The sequence below is a fragment of the Cricetulus griseus genome, assembly GCF_003668045.3.
Source record: "Cricetulus griseus strain 17A/GY chromosome 1 unlocalized genomic scaffold, alternate assembly CriGri-PICRH-1.0 chr1_1, whole genome shotgun sequence".
In the NCBI taxonomy this organism is placed as follows: Eukaryota; Metazoa; Chordata; class Mammalia; order Rodentia; family Cricetidae; genus Cricetulus; species Cricetulus griseus.
In genome coordinates this window covers 272,487,656-272,508,713 of record NW_023276807.1, presented here as the reverse complement: position 1 = coordinate 272,508,713, position 21,058 = coordinate 272,487,656, and the positions used below count along the sequence as shown (strand labels likewise).

At 39.8% G+C, this 21,058-nt stretch overlaps 1 protein-coding gene across 1 annotated transcript in view; it reads right to left on the bottom strand.

Moving 5' to 3' along the window:
- Nucleotides 1–21,058, bottom strand: part of Pcca (propionyl-CoA carboxylase subunit alpha) — a 301,422-nt gene that overhangs the window by 262,117 nt on the left and 18,247 nt on the right. The window lies entirely within an intron of this gene.

Below are 21,058 nucleotides of genomic sequence, written 5' to 3'. Positions count from 1 at the left end.
CTCATAATCTAGACGTCAAGCTATTAAACCATTTTCACAATATTGAACGTGGTTTCTAATTTGCAGGTATTATAAAAACTGCAGAAGCCTCTGGTATGAATATGCTAATTTGTATACATACTTTGTGCTTCTGCAAGAAAATACCTGAACATGTAAGTACTGGAAACTAAATAACTGAAAGCTTACATCAACTTATAGTCTACTAAGAGGAACATCCCTACACCAAAGGTAACTGAGCACTTTAATTTCAACCTAATGGAGAAACGATGTGTTCACTCTTAAAATATTTATATTAACTGGTTTTGGTTTGTTTTTAGTTTTTGTTTTTGAAACAAGGTCTCATGCATCCTGGGCTGGTCTCAAACCTGGGATGCAGTCAAAGATGACCTTGAACTTCTGATCCTCCTGCTCCAGTTCCTGGGTGCTGGGATTACAGTTCAATGCCTCCAGTCCTGGTATTTTGTGATCCTGGGACTACAACTCGGATATTGGATCGCAGTGATGTAAGGTGGCTAGCATAGCGGCTACATGTAAATACTCTGACAGCAGAGAGCAGCAACCGTGCCTAAGCCTGTGTGATACACCACCCCTGACAAATATAGTGATTTGTATTTTTTAAAGATTTAGTCTTATTTTATGTATAAGTGTCTTTTGCCTGTATGTGTTTCTGTGCACTGCCAGTGTGCCTGGACACACAGAGCCAGAGGAAGGTGTTAAGGACTGTATGAGCTGCCCTATGGGTGCTGAACCCAGATCTACTCACAAGTGTAACAAATACTCTTAATACTTTCTAGCCCTCAGCTCATTACCTTTTAATGAACTCACTCATACTTCTGAATTCAACTCAAATTTCCAGGACATGCACTAAATATAGCCCAAATCTTTGCCAGAATGTAGCACTAGGGAAGCAGAGGCAGACAGGTCTCCATCAGTTCAAGGTCACCCTGGTCTACATAGTGACCTCTAGGCCAGCCAGAGCTACATTGAGAGATACTGTCTCAAGTAAATAAAAAACTAAATAAAACCTATAGCCAATTTCTATGGCACTCACTAACAAGGCCGGATATTCTTTTTTTTTTTTTTTTGATGATACACTTAGATAAAGATGTCTTTATGGAATGCATCATATGTACAATAAAAATATGCCAATTAATAAAGAACCCAGTTAACTGGAATTAAAGTAGGTACACAAATCTGATCTCATTAGGCTAATAACAGTCAAACTGCTTTGATTCTTTTGTGTGTTTTATGAGACACTGTATGTGAATTGTAGACTTGTCTAAAACGCACTCTGTAGACCAAGTTGTGAAATTCAGATCCTCCAACCTCAGCCTCTGAAGAAGGCCAGATGTTCTTAAAGGTTGATCTCAAATGGTACGCTCTGATGGAAACATATTTAATGTAATGGAAATTATATGCCAAATAAGAATCTTGACCTGAGGCGCACACACAAAAAAAGAGAGCTCTTTAAATATGAACTACAATCTTCATATTTAACTGACAGAAATATGAAACTATCAAAATGACAAATTAATGTATAAAATTGGTATGTGAAAATATAAGTTATTGAGAGGAAAAAATTGCAAATGTTTCTCCATTTATGATGAGTTACATACCAATAAACACACTGTAAATAGATGATACCACTAGTTGTAAGTGTATTAAAGGGCTGGTGAAATAGTTCAGTAAGCAAGGCATAGTCAATCCACAGGACCCACAAGATGGAAGGAGAGAACTGACTCCCCAAAGCTGTGTTCTGACCTCCATCCACGCTATGGCACACACACACATCCACATTCAAAGAACTAAAAATATAGCTCATTTTGTAGAGCACCTGTAGGTCCCCGGCACTGCGTAAGCTGGGCGTAGTGGCACATGACTGTAATTCAGTACTTAAAAGGCAGAGACAGGAGGATCCAAAGTGTAAGGTCATCCTGTGCTACTCAGTGAGTTCAAGGACAGCCTGAGATATATGCGACTATGTCTCAAAAACAAAAACAGAAAGGGGAAAATGTTCACTACTCCTGTCAGCTTGCCATTACTATAAATGATCTCTGAGATGGCTCGGCTTCCTAACAAGAAAGGTTAACCAGGCTCACGGTTTTGGAGGCTTCAGTCTATGATCAACCAGCCCATTGTGTTTCGTCTATGGGAATATATTGTGAAACAAAGTGTTACCTCCTGGCCAGGATTGCAAGAAGGAAAAGAAGGGGCTGAGGAGCCTTCTCCCCTTAAGGACAGGTCCCCAGAGATGGAAAGCCTCCTGCCAGGTCCCAGCTCTTCAAAGTCTCTACACCCTTAAACAGTTGCAAGCGGACTAACCTTTTCACCACTTCCTTTGAGAACATTTCTAATACAAACCATAGTAACACCTAACCTACAGAACACCCTAGCTTAACTTCTCATAAACTGTGGGGTGTTGGTTCTTTTCCCTCCTGGTTTCAGGGCTAATCAGAGCTCCAGTTTCTGCCACTATCAAGCATCAGAAGGGGGGTGGGAAAGGTTCATGCGACACACAGGTACCCTGGGAAAACATCCAGATTCAGAACTAGACTGAGGGTCTCTGCTTAAGTTGCATCACTTTTGCAGAACTGTAAAATAAGAATGTTTAAGACGGCTATGAGAAGCTGGGGGCCATCTATACGAGGAGCCTTACAAAGAGGTTTGTGTAGTTTTGAAACCTAATCCCCTTACCGCTTAGAAAGCTTTCCAGCTGAGCCGTATCAGTGCAGCCTCGGGATCTATAACACTTAATTAGAATAGTTCATGGAAGATACTTGTCTAGATTTAATTATAAAGCCTCCTTTACTCAATGTGTAATCTCCATTTGGGGAATAGAGCACAGACCTGAGAATTACTCTATGTGTGACTCACGGGAGAACTCAACACTCAGTTGTCAACAGAGTACAAGACTTCCCAATACTGTTGGTAAGCAGCTTCACCCAAACATAACACTTCCCTTCCTGACACATGGGGTTCTCTCTCTCTTAGAAAGCCCTACTGTACAACCTCCTGCTCTGGCTCCCTCTGGAGGACTCACCACAGCTCTCCTGCCCCAGCCAGGCATCCACCATGATGGCCACATAGAAACTGCACAGACAGGCAGAAAGGGACTGAGCGCCTGGAGATCCAGAGTGTCTTAAGTCCAAAGGGGAAAAGCACACTCACTAGCGCTCAGTAAGCCCTGTAAGTAATCTCATTACAAGTTTAATTCCAACTGCATAACTTTTACAAACTGATCATTGATATTAAGCAAAAACACAATGTATTTTCAGCATTTTTTTCTATGTCTTCACAACTTACAGTGCAGCATGAAAGTGGACTGGCACGGTGAGCTCACACCTGAAAAGCTTCTGTTTCAAAGGCACAGCAGTGAGTAAAGTCCACAGAAGTCAGGATGACAGACACAGATGAGTAAAAGTAAATGGCAAACACTTCATGAAGTCAAAATGAGAAAAATCACATGACAATGAGCAATACTAACCATCTATAAGCATCGTCTTCAGAGCAGGTAATGCCAAACGCAAGGGGCAGGTCGCAGCTGCTGCTCTGTCTCAGCTCCTACAGTTTTGGAGTCAAAGTCAGAAGTACTTTCTGTGACTATCTGCCACACGTGTTCACAACCATGATCCTAAGGTCCAGGCATGGAACTGTCATGCACAATGCCAACTAAGACCACTAGGAAATTGCTCCTCAGTAGAACTGAGTTGGTTGTTTTGTTAACTGTCTTGGGGTTTAGGGGAAGGGGCAGGGGACAGAGCTAGGATGAGAGAAAAACCAGGAAAGAGAAAAACAAAGAGCAGGAAGCAAGGGGTGGGGAGGTGATGAAAGGGAGGACACTTAAACCTGCTTTACAAATAAAGCCCAGATCAAAATTCCACACCTCACCACAAACTAAGAAAACCACCCACAATTCAGCAACAAATAAAATAATAGTCCAGAAGAAATTAATTTTGCCAGTCAGGCAAACACTTTCAAATACATTAATTTTTCATGAGTGAAAGGATAAACATTTTGTAATTTCTATACATCCATAGAATGTCACATGGACTTCTTTCTTTGATATGGTAATACTATTGAGTCACTGCCAGATTTCCTGACACTGGAAATCATCCCTTCTATATTCATTTCCCATTGCCTGATGCTCAAATCATTAATTCAAAGCTCCCACTCCTGAAGGCATAAGAGGAGAACATGCCCTTGGTTTTGTAAAGTGCTAGCCACTGCACCCCAGCCCCACATCCTGAGACTTCTTGCTGGTATCTTCCCCACTCCCTTTGCCACTATGCCTCCTTAAAAGAACCCCTGTGATTACATGAGGCATTCAGATAACTCAAAACAATCTTCCAGTCTCAGAGCTCCTGCCCTGACCCGGGCAGTCTATACAGTGTCTCTGTGCTACACAGGGTAGGATGATGTAATGGTGGCTTGGAACATCAAAGTACTTGCCACCAAGCCTGACCACCCAAATTCAAACCACAGAGCCCATGTAACAGAAAGGAAAAAATACTCCAGCAAGTTGTCCTCTGACCTACACCTACACACACACACACACCTACACACACACACACACACACACACACACACACACACACACACACACAAAATGAAAACACATAATCACAGTTAGGAACTGAGCATCTTCAGGACAACTACTTACATCTACCAGTCCTTTGTTCCTCGACAAACCTCATGAGGGTCAAACAGAACAGTTACTAGTGAATGGGGTTTTTAAACACTTCACAAAGGAATTGAAAATTAAGTGAAGGGACATGACTAGATTATAAAACTTTTTAGGATAAGGACTTGTTCATTAATAAGCAATGAGAAACCAAAAACACAGCAGTGATCATTATCAATTCTCCTATTTTTTGTTTGTGTGTTTGTTTCAGCAATAGTATACAAATATCAGAAACCTGGGAGTTCCAGCTGGGTCATTCCACTTTGAAATGGTCCCAAAGCATTCAAGTAGAGATGTCAGAAATGAGGCAGAGAGCTGAGGATGTAGCCGGGTAGTAGAGTGCTTGTTTTATATATTCAAGGACCCAGGTCTGGTCCCCAGCATGAAAGACATGGGAGAGACAAAAAAGAAAGGTCCTGTAAACACAGCACAGTAGTTACATCTTCTCACCCTACACCTCTCTCCTGCTGGAGTGCAAACAGGAGAGCAGAAAGCAGGTTCTTTCTGGTCACTCTTCCACATCTAGTGTCTCTTTACACTCAACCCAAAAAAAGACACTAATTAAAAACTCCAACCTTCATGGGGTGGTGATGACATGAACCTTATTCCCAGCACTCAGGAGGCAGAGGCAGGTGGATCTCCTTGAGTTCAAGGCCAGTCTGGTCTACAGATCAAGTTCTAGGATAGCCAGGGCTACACAGAGAAACCCTGTATCAGAAAACAAAAACAAACAAACAAACAAACAACCCAGTCCTCAAAATAATGAGCTGTGCTTTCTTAAGGAGGGAAGGGACTTTTTCACATAGGTTTGAAAACAATGTGTTAGAGTGGAAAGAGGAAAGTAGCTCCACAATGTGGTGATACACCATTTATGATTTAATAAAGACTGCCTGAAATATCTGAAGAAAGAAACTAGGCCGTGGTGACACACACCTTTAATCCCAGAACTCAGGAGACAGGCAGATGGATTTCTCTAAGTTCACCCTGGCCTAAACAAGAGTGAAGAGTAACAGAGCTTCATGCCTTTGATCCCAGAATTTGGGATCATACACCTTTAATCCCAGCACTGGGGAGGTGGAGACAGGAAGTTATGGCTAGGCAGAGAAAGGAATATAAGGAGGAAACACGAATTCAGAGCAGGTTTTTTTGCCTCTGATGATTCATGCAGACAGGACTGCCATTTCACCTTGGTAGAGGGAAGATCTACTGGCTCAGTTGCTTTGTTTCTCTGATCTTCAGCTTGAAGTTTGAACCTCAATAACAATCTCTAGGTCTCTTATTCATCATGTTATAATTGGCACCCAACATTAAAGTGTGAATTCCCAAAAATGCCACTTTGAGGCCACTTTGAGCCCAAGCCTGAACAGCAGGTGGGACTCCCGCCTGAGTCCCTGCCCTACTGGCTAGGTTTTCTTCGGTTTTCTCCTCAAATCTTTGAGTGATTTTGGGAATTTTCGGTTATGGTTTTTCTATGAAGTAGTCAGCTGTCACTCAAACTTTGGAGGCTTCTGGACTTTTCCCACAGCCCTTCTCCTCGAGCTGACACTCTCAGCTCACACACACACACACACACGTTCTCAGATCAGAAGTGCTATGCCTAACAGTTCACTGACACTGTCAGCAGATTTGGTTAGTCTATTGTTAATTCTTAAAGGAAGGAATTAGTTGAAAAAGAGTTTTTTCCCATATTAAAAATGAGAAGCATAATTACAATGGAGAGAGTTAGGTCTCTGTTTGCTTATGCAATACATGATTTAAAATGGAACAATTGAATGGAGGGATAATCAACTAAATCAGGATTGACATACAGTTGATTGTCACTTTGATAATCTTTAATTATTTGATAATAAGGTTGGTAATTCTTAGTTAATCTCTAAAAGAGTTGGTTGATATGAGTGCCAAGATTCAGGCCTTAGAAAAACTTATTTAGGCACATCATAGAGATATTCAGACCCAAACAGGGAAATTTAGTGGGGAACCAAATTCAGCATTGCATTTTAAGGTTAAAAGGGAATCTAAGGTCTTAAGAGAACCAACCTTAATATCCAGTAACAGTAAAGGAAGTGCCAAATGATAGAGGTTCTGTAAGAGCTACTTGGAAGCTTGTGACAATGTTAGATTTAGAAAAATCCAAAGAAGTAGTACTCACATGGCATCCATTCACTGTTTGTGAAGCAGATGACAAGCACATGGTCTGTTTGTAATAGGGTTATCCCTATAGACTGGGTAGACTTGACCTAAGCTGTCCTAGAGCCTACTGCATGGGAATCAAGATTCACTAGACTAAGCACAGGTTAAGCAAAGTTTATTCAGGGAGATTGCACTTACACAAGAGGAGGGTGACCACCACAGGTTCCAGCTCCAAGGATCCACCCAGGCTGTCCTCTGTGATCCCACCGGAAGCAAGAGCAAGTGTTGGGGTCAGGGGCCCCAATCTAGTCCTACCCTCCCACCTGTGACCACACCCAAATGGGAGTGGTCAGTGCTACAGGTGTGGGCAGGGTGGATATCTCACTACAATTCCCCTTTTAGTCTAAAGAAAAAGATGTAGGCTTGATATGAAACTACACACAAAGAGCAAATATCAAGTATGCTCTAGGAGAAGAAAAACTAAGAACAACATACCTAAGGCCAGTGAAGTCACAAGAGCCTGAACCACAATTACAGTGACCTTCCTGGTTCAGAGAAGAGGCTAAGAATATTGAACAAAAGGCTAAAGCAAGAGGTATGGTTATCTCCAAAGATCAAATTCTTGGAGAAGGAGATTATGCTACCATAGAAAGGAAATGCCTATATGATGACCATCTCTTGGGTTTATGCTGTGCAGCAGCTTTGAATGCTTGGAATAGAATTGGAGAAGCAGAAAAGAAAATTGAACCATTTACAAAAGTAACACAGGGCTAAAAGGAAACAATCACAGATTTCTTACAAAGACTGTCATCAGCAGTAAATTAAAAAATACTAATAAAATTTTAAAAAGAAAAAACAACAGTAAATTGAGTGATATCAAACACAGAAGCTAGAAAAATAATAATTGAAACAATGGCTTTTAAAAATGCTAATACCCAATGCAAAAGGATAATTAGGCCTTTAAAAGCAAGGTCAGCACCTCTAGAGGATTGGATCAAAGACATAATCATTATTGAAGCTTATGACCATGATGATGCTATATGGAGAGGAGAAGTGATTTCAAGAGGTTTAAAGAAAAATCAAAATAACAAATATTTTAATTGTGGGCAAACAGGGCCCTTGAAAACGGATGGTAAACAGGGTGTTTCTAGAAACAATTCTTTTTATAAATATAATACAAACAGAATGCCCCTCCGTTTTGGATTATGCAGAAAGTGTGGCAAAGGCAGGCATTGGACTAAGAACTGTAAGTCAACAAGAGATTGTCAAGGCAATGCTTTACCATCAGAAAACTCCCTGAGGGCCTCTCTCAGTCCCCCATGCAAAACCTTATGCCAAATTCAGTTCAGTCCTTTTGTGTCACCAAGAAAATCACTTCCCTGAACAATGAAAGAGCCTAGTACTTACTGAAAGAAAAATCATACTGCTCTGGATGATAGAAAAGATATAAAAGAGAGAACCAGAAAGTCAGAAAAATCACAAAGTAAGTATATTGGCAAACTTCTGTAAATGAGCAGAGACCAAAATTAAAAGTATGAATAAATGATGTTATCATTGAAGGTCTTGTAGACACAGGTGCAGATGTAACAATTATAGCACAAAAATCTTGGCCTTTTCAGGTGGTAAATGTTCAACTTTTAGGAACTGGAACTTTATCTCAGGTAAAACAGAGCACAAGATGGCTTGAATGGATAGGGACAGAAGGACAGAGAGGACTATTAAAGTCACATGTTGCTAATACTGCAATTAATTTGTTGGGACATGATTTATTACACCAAGATAGGCTTTGAATCACAGAAACTGCTCAGAACAACTTTGAGTTGGCTAGCTGAGGTGATCCAGATTCACAGACTACTCTAGCCAGGACTTGAGACAAAGCCCTGTACTTTCCCATTATGCAGAGACTGAACAAATATGATACAGCTTAACAGTTAACCCAAATTTTTCTTTTCAGGATCCCCTAAAGATGCCATCACCCCCAGAAAGAAGGAAGTAACTTTAAGAACATGATGCCAATATTCGCAAGAGATGGGGTGGGAGTTTTTGGTCATCCATTGTGTTATGGATATTTGTCATTGTTTAGGAGGATTGGTTACAAAATGTTGTTGGTTACTGAAAGGAAGAAAGTTGAACAAAGGGGATTAGATGCAAAGTTTTGTCCTAAAAAAAAAGGGGGGGGGAATACAGATATGATATAAAGGGTTGATTATTGAATCTACTCTGAAAAGAAAAAAAGGGAGGAGATATATATATCATATATATCATATATCTATGATAAGATGAAATGTAGATTATTGAATCTACTTTTTTAAAGGCAACTACTAGTTTTAAATACTTTACATTGGATTGGATTTTGTATATTGTATACAAATTCTGTATATTGATACAAATTTGAGATTTGGTTAAAACATATATATGTTTCTATCTTGCTCAAGGTATGATACTTATACAGCCCATTTAAATATGTAATGCAAATTTCTAGTTCTTGAAAGTTAATATTACCAACTATATGGGATAATAAGAAAATACAGGTTAGTAATTAGTCCCCTATTACAATCAAACTTATAGTTATATTATGGATGCTATCAAGGTCAAACAGATAAATTTTAGATAGATAGGTCATCTTCAATAACTTCAGAGTTCTACAGAATATGGCATTTAAGATGTTTTAATAACATAGGTTCTTTATTTTTTTAAAGACAATGAGACATGTCTGCTCCTGGCAGCACTAATCTACTTCAGAGAAGATGATGGGCTTCAAAAAAACTCCACATGGAGTCTATTTTGTTTGTGGTAAAAGTTAACCACCGGGCAAGAAAGTGTCCTTGCCAGAAACAGTTGACCTGAACAAGGGGGAGCTCATGGACCCCAGACTGATAGCTGGAAACCAGCATAGGACATAACTAGGCCCCCTGAACATGGATGTCAGTTTGGAGGTCTGATTAATCTATGGGGCCTCTGGTAGTGGATCAGTATTTATCCCTAATACACGAATGGACTTTGGGAGCCCACTCCACATAGAGGGATACTCTCCCAGCCTGGATACATGGGGGAGGGCCTAGACCCTGTTCCAAATGATGTGATAGAGTTTGAAGATTCCCCCATGGATGACCTCACACTCCCTGGGAAGCAAAAAGGGGATGGGATAGGGAGTCAGTGAGGGGCAGGGGAGGAGGGGAGGGAGAGGGAACTGCGATTGACATGTAAAACAAATTTGTTTCTAATTTAAATTTTAAAAAAGGAGGAAAAAGTGTCCTTGCCTCATCTATGACAGTATGGTACCCAAAGTGGACAAACAGGACACAAAAGAGAGTGACTGCCAAACCTTGCCAAGACAAGGTGGGACAGTCCTTCAGAAAACCCTGCTTCACAGAAAAGTCTATCAGATATGCAAGGCCTATAGGCCAAAGATGAATGCCCCAACATTGTAGAAGAACCTTGGGTGACTGTCCAGGCAACCAGCTGTTTTTGTCATTTCTCAGATTTTTTGGAAGTCACTTGATTGCACTTGCCGTTTACTCAGTTAATATTATTTCATTCTCTGGCTGATGGGGAATGTACTGTGTATGTTCATCTTATTGATTATTGAATAAAGTACTTGTTTGGCCAATGAGACAGCAAGTTAGGCAGGACTAAGAGTCAAAGAGGATTCTGAGAAATGTAGAAGAAAAGTGGTGTTCCAGGCAGGAAGTGACATAGCAAGGAGACTCATATTTAAGCAAGGAGAAACAGGAAGTGTCCCTTTTCCCCTCCACTCTTCCTCCAGTGGTGCAATGTGAGCCAACAGCAAGAGAGGGTGCCAGCGGAAGGCATCCTCTATAAGTCTTATAAAATATATAGATTTATGATAATTAAGACTGAGCAAACAGATGAGAAATCCCAGCCATTGGCCAAGCAGCATTTGTACCTAATAATATGTCTCTGTATTATTTTGTCCATCCACGCGGTGGGCAGAACTTGGGCGGCTGGCGGAGACTGCCCACGTGGCAGTAGGGCTCGGGCAGCTTTTGGCGGAAAGATTTATGGTAACATATGTCCTCTGAGGGAATTGAAGACTAGATAGTCCAAATTATAGTTTTCCTTGTTTACCAGACTCAGAAAGGAAACTCACTAAAGAAATGTAAAGTATATACAGTTGAGAAACATAAAAAGATAATTTGATAATGCAAATTAGAATAGAAAACAAATTAAATACAAGACTTTGAACTCATGAAGAAAGAATAGATCATGGAGTGTTTTCCCTGAATTTGTCAAATGCAAATGGACTAGACGTTGTTAATGAACTTGTTGCCTGTATATATTGTATATATTTATATAGTTTTTCTTATGTTAGTTATAGCCTTCTTTTTTGTGTTAGACAACAAAAGGGAATTGTGGTGATATATTATTTTTGATTTAATAAAGATTGCCTCAAGTATCCAAGAGCAAAGTCAGCCACACTCGTTAGCTGTAGAAAGAAACTAGGCCATGGTGTCACACACCTTTAATTCCAGGACTCAGGAGACAGGCAGATGAATCTCTCTGGGTTCATGGTCACCCTGGCCTAAACAAGAGTGAAGAGTTAACAGAGCTCATGCCTTTGATCCCAGCACTAGGGAGGTAGAGACAGGAGGTTATGGCTGGGCAGGGAACAGAATATAAGGAGGAAGAGACAGGAATTCAGACCTTTTGCCTCAGAGGATCTGTGGAGACAGGATTGCAATTTCAGTTTGGTAGAAGTAATATCTACTGGCTTGGCTGCTTTGCTTTTGTGGTCTACAACTTGAAGTTTGAACCCAAAAAATCACTCTGGGTCTTCCCAAATGGATAGCCCTTGGCAACTGATTGCATCTCTAGAATCCATGGTCCCAATCTAAATCCAATGATCCCCTTGCATAATTCTGTGTATTTCTAGTACACTACAGACACCAAGTGATACACAATATTGAGTATTGAATTTCTTTTGTCAACTTGATCACATTATTAAACACCTTTGGGTGCATCTGTGACAAAAAAAAACAAAAAAAAAACAAAAAAAAAAAAAAAAAAAACGAGACATAAGGAAGACAACTGGATGTGAGTGACACCACCCCATGGACTGAATAAAAAGAGAAAAAAACATCTGAGAACTGGCATTCCTCTTTCTCAGCTTCCTAGTTGGTGCCACAAAAATAAATAAATAAATAAATAAATAAATAAATAAATAAATAGCCACTCCCATTAACATGCTGCCCAGTCTGTGACCGACTGTCTTTCTGAACTATGAGCCAAGATAAAACTTTCCTCTCTGAAGTTGCATTTGACCAGAAGTTTGGTCACAGGAATGAGGAAGGAAACTAATACAGCATATTAACCAATGGTATTGGAACAGATCGCTGTTACATGCACACTGACTGCCCTATAAACATTGGAACATCAGAGTAAAAGTGTAGCTGTGTTTTCTAATATTTGATTATTTTTTCTAAGAGGTAGTACTTCCAGTCCTCCTTAAATAGATACTTATAGAAAAATGAATCCAAGATTAGTTATTATTTTACATCTCAGGGTATGATAACATTAAAATACATATGTTTCCTTTAAAAAGTTTCATTCAAATTCACTATGTTTGTGTATTGCTAGAGATCAAACTCATGGAGTCTTATTAAAGTTAGGGAAACACTCAACCACTGAGCTACATCCCAGCCCCAACGTCTTTTGACCTGTAGAAAGTGATCTTGGAAATCTGCCTGTTATAATAATGGGAGGGTATATTCCCAAGACCATCTTAATTTTTTGTTAATAAGAATTTTTGCTGCTAAAGCCAAGTCGTAAAGCGTTGGTATAGTAAACAGAAGACCAAGGCTGTGCCCTGCCTAGGCTGTGGAGATGCAACTTTGCTGTCCGAGGGCTATGGGAAAATAACAGGAATAATAACAACTTTGTCCTTTTGCTTAATTTAATCTAAGAACAAAAAAGGTTGGGCATTAGTGGTGCATGCCTTTAATCCCAGCACTCAGGAGGCAGAGGCAGGTGGATCTCTGTGAGTTCTAGGCCAGCCTGGTCTACAGAGTGAGTTCAAGGACAGCCTCAAAACAATACAGTGAAACTCTGTCTTGGAAAAAAAAGAAAAAAAAAAAGAAAAAAAAGAACAAAGGAGGAGAATGCTGCAAGTTTTTATTTGGGATTTTATTTAAACTCTGGTGAGCTCAGGACATGTCCTTCTTTCTCCAAGAGTATTTACTGAGCATTTGTGAAGCCTTGGATTCAGCTTCCAGCACAAGAAAGAAGAGACAGTGAAATGGCCAGGTACGTGAATATAAAAATAAATCTAATAACCCATACATGAAGACACTAATGCCAAGGTTTTTCTCACATCCAGATGCAATTTCAGCCCAACCTCTGCGTAAAATCACACTCCTTCTTCACTGGAATGATTGGTTTACCCTTAACGCCAGGGGGTTTAAGCCATCAATCATTTAAGCTGCTTTGCTGGGTTTTGACAATTTAGCCTGCTGAGCTCACAGCTCCCAAGGGACAGTGTTGGTTGCAGGTTTGATTTCTGTGGCTGCTGACCACTATCACAAACAGCACAGATAATGGACCTCAATAACAACCACCCGCAGGATAACACTTCTACTAGCCATAATGTGGCTTTAATTAAGTTAATAAATAAAGGACACAGCTCAGTATAAAGTTTTATTAAATTTGTCAGTGTTAAAAATTTCTGAAAAATTGTGTGTACACTACTATAAATTTGTCTACAGATAGAATACAGTTTGCCTATGGGTTTATGCTGCGTTTCAATTTACTTTCTAAAGGAATTCAATTTATTAGCTCCATTTCCTCAAAATACATACGTTTCTAGGATTTCTAAATGATAGTTTCGTGACAGATGAGTTCTGGCATGCTGGGCACCGAATGGGTTTACCAGGCATAAAGAGATCACCCACCACAGCAAAGGAGGCCCCACCCCCATCTGGTTCTAGAGTGGGTAGTGGAAAAGATTAATGCTTTGATTCTTCCATAGCTTCTTGTATTAGATATTAATTTCTCTCTGAAATGTTTGATTCATTTTCATCTTGAAAAATAAAGACACAAATTGTAGTTTTGAACCCAAATCACTTATGTAGTAGCAAATAATCCAGAGTACTTATAATGAATAAGAGAAGGCTAGTCAAAACAAAAACATCCATCTTAAAAAAAATAAAAATTAAAAAAAAACAGAGGGCCAGCATATTCTTAAAGAAGCCTGAAATTAGAAGTGTACTCTTACATGTTAAAAGGGAGGGCACTACTTTAAAATGCAATCCACAAAACCAACATAATTGACACAATTCTCTATTTTTATATGTACAAAGCACATCGAGGTAATTTGTTGAAAATAAGAGAGTGATGACTGAATTCAGCTCACATACATAGTGAATTCAGCAATAATTGTATTTTTTAAATACACAACCTGACAGGCACTATGGTAGATAATAATGAATCAGCATGGGGGCCATTTAATATACTTCTTGATTAACTCATTGCCTGTCCAGTTTGCACAGACATGCTTACATGTCATAACCGTCATAATTCCCATCATGCCCACTGCTAACACTCCAGCACCTTGATTAGTGCGCAGCTCCCAGACGGGCCATTGCTAATGCTAAATGATTCTCTTCAGACTCCTGCCACTGTGCTGCAGGATCTCCAATTAAATATAATGTCCCTGATGAGCCATATTAATGTGAACAAATTCCTACCAGGGATCCCAGCCTATTCCATTTTGCCCCAAAATGTAGAGAAAGTAATTTAGCTAAGCCAAGATAATCAAAACATTTACAATTGAGAGAGTATAATGTTTCTGCAGGATAAGTTTTTCTAAAGACAATAATAGCAGAAAAGGAAAAAAATGTCTAAACATCTGAAATGCATTCTTCTCCTGATTAGTTCTTCATTGAAAAGTCTAGTGTTTCAAATTTGCATAAGTATATACAGTATGTTCCTGATCTAAAAGGGATACTAATGCATAAGTTTCATGAGAAAAGTGAACAACAGCAAGTTCTTAAGCAACTCTGCCATTTAAAAAACCCTTTGATCTCTGGGCCCAGAGGCCTTGGACTGTAATGATTCCAGCTACTCAGCATAGAAGCTCAAGACAACCCAACAAAACCTCATTCCACAGTCCCTCTTCCCCCCACCAGAAAATGTTAACAGCCTTTGATTACCTAAGCACCACAACTAAAACTAAATCTATGAAACTAAGTCCTTCCTTCCCTCCATGTTCAGCACTAAAGCAACTGCCAGGGTCTTGCTGATGGCCTTTGCATTGCTGAGCAGACTCTAACATCTGTTTACTACTGATAAATATTCAGAAAGATCCTAGGGTTTCCAGTTAGGTTCTACATGCTAGGAAGCGTTATGAGCTACAAAGTCCAGCTGGAAAACACGGCTCATGATGGCCAAAGTCTTAACATGTCATTTAGTAGTGAAGGCAACTTAAGAATGTGTTTCTTACAGGACTGGCAAGACAGCACAGTAAGTAGACACCTGATACCAGTTCTGATGCCAAGAGTTCAACTTCTACTCCCCCCAGAGCAGTGGAAGAAAAGACTCCCAAAAGTCATCCTCTAACCACACACCTGACATGGTACACACAGCACACCTGGAGAGATGGCTCAGCTGTTAAAAGCACTGGCTGCTCTTCCAGAGGACCAGGGTTCAATTCCCAGCAACCACAAAATGACCCACAACTGTCTGTGTAACTCCAATCTCAGGAAATACAACACCTTTTTCTGGCCTCTGTGGACACCAGGTACACACGTGGTTCAGACATACATGTAGGCAAAAGTCATATGCAAATTAGTTATTAACTAATCAATTACTAAATTTAATATAATAATAAATGTATGTAACAAGAACATGTTACTCAAATATATCACCTTAGAAATAAGCCTGGTAGCATACTGTGTTGTTACATTCTTCATGATTTATTAAATCTTGTCTAAGGATTCAGAAAGCAAAGTCAGCACCTCAAGCTATAGAGATCAAGCAATGGTGGCACACACCTTTAATCCCAGGATTCAGAAGACAAAGGCAGATGGATCTATCTTGAGTTCAAAGCCACCCAGGGCTACACAAGATTGTCTTTAATACCATGACTTTAATACCAGCACTAGAGAGATGTAAAAGGTAGGAACAGAGACTTCAGTAGTTAGTCTCAGGCATCTCTAGTCACACTGAGGAAAGCACAGCAGCCTGAGTGAATCTGGGCAACAGTGAAGTCGGGAGCAGTCTGAGGATTGCCCCTTTGGTCTGACCTGAGGTAGAGGTGAGAGCTAGTGGCTAGATGCTTTGCTTTTCTGATCTTCAGCTTGAAGCTTGAACCCAATGTCAGTCTCTGTGTCTTTTATTTATCATGTTACAGCACAAAAGCCTGAAATCCTAGCTACTAGGGAGACTGAGGCAGAAGGTTCTGAGAGTTTCAAGGTTTTCTTGGACTACATATGAGTGGAAGAAAAAGAAAAAACTCTAACTCTTCCAATTTGAAAATGAGGAAAAGTATCCTGAAATCATCTATAAGTGGGGAATGCTTGAGACAGTAACATTTCAATTATGTTAATCTTGGTAGACATCTAAAGTAAAACCTGAGATGTGCTAGCCAAGATATAAATATATTAGTTCATAATGATATATATTTAAAGGAAAGAAATAAAGCTATTCCAACCACTTCCTAAAATGTTTAAGTGTTTCCCTCAGGTCTCTTAGACCACAGCCTACATTAATGTATTCCAGTTCCATTTACCTGATCATTACCCTCCAGTTTGTTCAGCTGGAACCAACAAACACTAATTACTCAGGCATCATGAAGTCCTATTTGTCGTCCACTCCTCCCCAGCCAGCAGGGAAATATTATCAAGGGCAGGCATAAAAAGGGGCGGCTACTCTCACCCTACTGTCAGTCATCCCAGAGTACTCACGGGAAGCACCACTCAATCTCACTATGGAACCCTGAAGCTGAAACCCAAATACCCACCGGGAATCACACTTTAAACAGCTTGGGTAAGACACCAGCTGCCATGAACACTTTCCTGATTCTGGGGTCTCATTCCAAAGCTGTAAATATCAGATATTGCTCATTTAAATTCAGAATGATGGTACGCAAAGCAGTAAAATGGAAGTACAGGAAAAATACAGCCAAGGGCTAAAGCTCAGAACCATTTTCTTCATTTGAAATGAAGAGTCTGGACCTTTCAAATTTAAGCTTGATTGAATCTTTCTTTTGAAAACTGAGTTTCTAACTTTAGTGGTTTAATGAAAATATTTTATTCCTTTATGTGGAAAATTTTTTTTAGTCTTTTTACTTACAATTCAAGGAATGAATGGATGCTATCTGAGTGCTTTTGGAGGAGTAGAAATTCTCCATCTATCTGCACTATTGACCAAACTAAGTCGCTAAGACAACTAAAAAGTTCATATCTTCTCTGAACTACCTAAAATCACAGTAAACTAGGAAATAACCATGCGGAGCTATCCCTTCCTTGCCTTCTAAGTCAACAAAACACCCATAAAGCCCTCATTAACAAGTCAAGAAATTCAAAGTATCAAAATAGCCCACAGACCAAAGGATTTATTCAGACCTGTCTCCTCCTCTTGCTCTAACATGAGTGGGCCTCGCTAACCCCAACTGTAGAATGTGCTTTCCTAACCAACTTTCCTGGGACCCCTCTAGGCCAATGGTTTTCAACCTGTGGGCCAAGACCCCTTTGGGAGTCAAAAAACCCTTTCACGGGGTCGCCTAAGACCATCTGAAAACACAATTCATAACAGTAGCAAAATTACAGTTAGGAGGTAACAACAAAAATAATTTTATGGTTAGTGGGGGATGGGGGGGCAACCACCACTAAGTGAGGAACTGTATTAAATGCTCACAGCATCAGGAAGGTTGAGAGCCACTGCTCTAGGCCATTCTTCCATACTTATGCTGTGCTTACTGGGGTTTAAAATGAAAAACATACAAAATAACTTAGAAATGATTAGCATTTAAAATATTTAGAGCTGGTCGATGGGCGCACACGCCTTTAATCCCAGCACTCTTAGGAGGCAGAGGCAGTTGGATCTCTGAGTTCAAGGCCAGCCTGGTCTGCAAAGCTACACAGAGAAACCCTGTCTCAAAAACTTAATAAATAAATGAGTAAATAAGTAAATAAATTTAGCTTCCTTATATAAAATCTGGATGTCCTCATTTAGGTCTTAAAGCTTTAATGTTAAATTCAAATCACACAGTTTGCAGACTAGAAAACTCAGAATTATTGTGCTGTTATTGCACACCATTCGATAGCTCTTGTCTCAACAGAATACCTAGTATGTCTAAAAATGCTGCCAAATTGTCACAGCCAAGGCCTTGAGAATGAGATTACCAACCTCACAAGATGCATCAAGAAGGTCCCCAACCCCTCCATGTGTGAGGGCACAGCTAAAAGGCTTCATCTTTTTATGAGGGCACATCCTAAAAAGCAGGAATGAGACCCACACCAACCACCCAACTTTGCAGGGGCCTTACCTTGACTTTCCAATCTCTACAACTATAAAACTAATTTTCTACTGTGCATAAGTCAGCTCATTTATGGTACGGAGTTGCCGCAGTTTGAATGGACTAATCGAACGAGAAAGAAAACAAAACTCCAACATCTAAAATCAGAAATAAAAATGGAGCTACTACCACCCACCTCACAGAAATAAAATGCTAACAAAGAAATACCATAAATAGCTTCACACCAATGACTACCAAACAGATTAAGTGGACAGATTCCTAGACATATAAAAATTCAAATACTGAGTGAAAAATAGCAACAACAGAGAATCCAAAACCAAAAGACAGACACCCCCAGAGAAGCCAGGTTCAGAGATGAACTGTGCCAAACACTCAAGCGTGCCAACTCTCTGACATGTTCACTGAAGAATAGAAAACTTTTCAATCCATGAGGCTAAGATATGCAATTTTTTGTTTTGTTTTGTTTTTGTTTTTCAAGTTCTCTGTGTAGCCCTGGCTGTCCTGGAACTCACTCTATTGGTCAAGCTGGCCTGAACTTGGAGATCCTCACACTTCAGCCTCCCAAGTGCCAGAATTAAAGGGGTGCACCACCACACCTGGCCTGCTCAGATAGTCTAATACCAGCCGAAGATATGAAAAGTACAGAGCAGTGTCTTCCAAATACAGACAAAAAGCTCAGCTTGGTTGCAGGATACAAAAACCAAACAAAAATCAATTGCATCTCTCTACATTTACTTTAGGGAAAAAAAATAATAAAGTGGCACAGATACTTGCATGAAAAAAATTATTTCAGAATAAATGTAGCAAAGTTAAGCATAGAGCTTACACTTCCACATTACAAGACACCCTGAAGGATGGGAAGCAACCTAAACAAATGAAGGACGGGGACTGAGAAAGTTTGCAACATCTACAGACACAGTGCAACAGTTTGGACCCCAGTGGACAGTCTTGCACAGACTCTCCTCTTACGAAACCATGATTGACAGACCTGTTCAAAAAAAACCATTATTGCACTTTCTCAGAATCTGCAAAATGAAATCTAAAAACCCGATTTCTCCTCCTCAGACCATTTCCCGTTGCAGTACTTTATACAGCTTCACTCCCAGATGTAACCAGAATCTCACCAACTGAGAGCCAACTCAGGACTGCTTGAACCTCGCAAAGAAAGCAAGGGGGTTTATGCAGTTCAGGTGATAGGAGTTTGGCCAGGTGCACAAAGCTCTGGGTTTGATCCCTAGCACACAATAAACTGGGAATAGGGGCACACGCCTGTAATCTCAGCACAAGAGGATCAGAAGTTCAAGACACAGAGTCTGAATGAGTCCAGCCTAGGCTACATGAGGCCCTGTTCCCCTCCCACCCCCCAAGAAAAGAAAGGCAATTTTGAAGAATATATTGAGCATGGCAGAGAGCTATCTCAGGATTAACAGCACTTGCTGCTCTTGCAGAAGACCCAGGTTCAGTTCCCAGCACCCACATCAGAGTTCACCATCTTCTGCCAAGAAGGAGCACTGCACATGGGTGGTACGCAAGCACACGTGCAAGCAAATACTGATGTACAGAAAATAAATCTTTAAAAAATAACATGTCAGTTCTCACACTATCTCACTATTACCTCATGAGGAATGAAAATTACTACTACTGAAATTAGCAAGTTAAAAAGAAAATTAGCAAAGAATCAAAGATCAAAAAGAAAAATTTTAAAGATTTTATTTATTTATTATATATACAGTCTTCTGACTGCATGCCAGCAGAGGTCACTAGATCTCATTCCAGGTGGTTGTGAGCCACCATGTGGTTGCCCGGAATTGAACTCAGGACCTCTGGAAGAACAGTCAGTGCTCTTAACTGCTGAGCCACCTCTCCAGCCCCCTAAGATCAAATCTTTTTCAAATCAAAATATATGTATGCAAAACCAATTGAACTGATTTTCATAGAAGACGCTTTAAATACAACTATCAAATAAATTATGTAGTCAACATTTATTTTCAGTAAATTAGTTGGCAGTTCTTTTATCTAGATTTTTGAAACGGAAGTTACAGTAAGACAAAATGAGTAACAGTTTCAAAATAGAACACATTTTTTAAAAAATCACCACACTTTAAAGATCTTTCTAATAAGTTAATTAATAAACTATAAGAGTGACATTATCAAAAATGGAGCCAAAGGACAAAAACTAGTGACTTAAAAGTACAGCTACTCATATCTCACTCAATAAAGTTCTAATACTCTGCATTCTTTTCCCGTGGGATTTCATTGGTCATTACTGCTAGAAAATGCTGGCTGTGTTTTAAAAATTAAAAAAAAAAAAACTAAAATTCTGTATCATTCATTCACTGCCTTATGCTATACCTTCTTTTGTTCAGATCCAATTAGCATCAGCCTATCTCTCATCTATCACACTTTCAGCTGAATGCATTAATGCCTTTAGGAAGATTAGACAGGGACGGCATTCCCGTGGTGGTGCTGGAACATGCTGGGAGGTGTTCATAAGTGAGGGCTGTGTAAACAGCCCATTCACCCTCCCACCTCACTTCATGGTGCTTGATTTTACTCTATTTGCTGACCAGCAATGAGCCTGGTGATCTTGGTCTGAGGCTTGGGGGAAGGAGGGGTAGTAGTTAAGACATTATAATACTTCCATTGTGTTTGTGATGACATTGAACAATTAAGTAGTTTTAAAAATTAAATACACCTTTTGCAAGTGAAGGAAAAATAAAGCAAGTATCTTTCACACCTATCCTAATTGACCC